The sequence below is a fragment of the Octodon degus genome, unplaced genomic scaffold, assembly GCF_000260255.1.
Source record: "Octodon degus isolate 3935 unplaced genomic scaffold, OctDeg1.0 scaffold00083, whole genome shotgun sequence".
Classification (NCBI taxonomy): Eukaryota; Metazoa; Chordata; class Mammalia; order Rodentia; family Octodontidae; genus Octodon; species Octodon degus.
Window position 1 is genome coordinate 7373067 of NW_004524659.1, and position 547 is coordinate 7373613.

Sequence of the window (547 nt, forward strand, 5' to 3'; positions counted from 1 at the left end):
AGATAATAAGATATATTAATAACATTTAAGCAGGATGATATATTATGACATAGTACACCTTTTAGAATGTTTTACAAAATAAAGGTGAATCAGAGACCTAGTGTTGTAGCTGTCTATTTTTCTGCCAAGTGCAGAATGGGAGTGTGTGTGTTTTAAACTTCTTTCTCAAAGCAGTATTTTGTAGCAGGCTTTGGTGAGTGGCTGACAAAGCTTCACAGATTCACTCCCATGTTTATAGTGCTTTGAAGAATAGAAACAATTGATTGTTATTAAATAATAATGGCATTCTAGCAGACTCCTGTGGCATCTGCCTTAGCAATTGAAGCCTTAAAAGGTAGAGTGCAAAGAGGCACATAATTAATTTTTGTCTGAGCTGTAAAGAGATGATTATTGTTGTCACAGCCAAAAAAAAAAAAAAAAAAAAAAAAAAAAAAAAAAAAAAATTGTAAAAGTGAAAGTAGGAGGGTCCAGGGAGATAGAAAGCCTGAAATACAAGGATTTAATAGCATAGGCACTGTTGCTAGTCTTATTATTTGGGTAATTCATT